We start from the raw sequence: 277 nt of genomic DNA on the forward strand, positions 1-277 counted from the left end.
GGTCAAATTCACTGTTACTTCCTCCTCTCCCCATCGTGTTGATGTTTTCATCAGTCAATGGATGGGCTTTTATGCTTCTTACTTTTATTTAGTCTTCATGCCTTCTACTTTGTATAAGTGCGACGCACCCTTTTGTGAATGTATACAATTGATCTTATTTTAACATGTGACATACAAAATTATGGCTTGTTGTACATTCGATTAATGGGGTCACTAATGTTTTTATTCAGCGTTTCTTTTTTTGTTGTTATTAAATGTGCTTTTACAAATAGTTATA

Source organism: Euprymna scolopes, chromosome 16 (assembly GCF_053919585.1).
Source record: "Euprymna scolopes isolate OS-2025 chromosome 16, ASM5391958v1, whole genome shotgun sequence".
NCBI lineage: Eukaryota > Metazoa > Mollusca > Cephalopoda > Sepiida > Sepiolidae > Euprymna > Euprymna scolopes.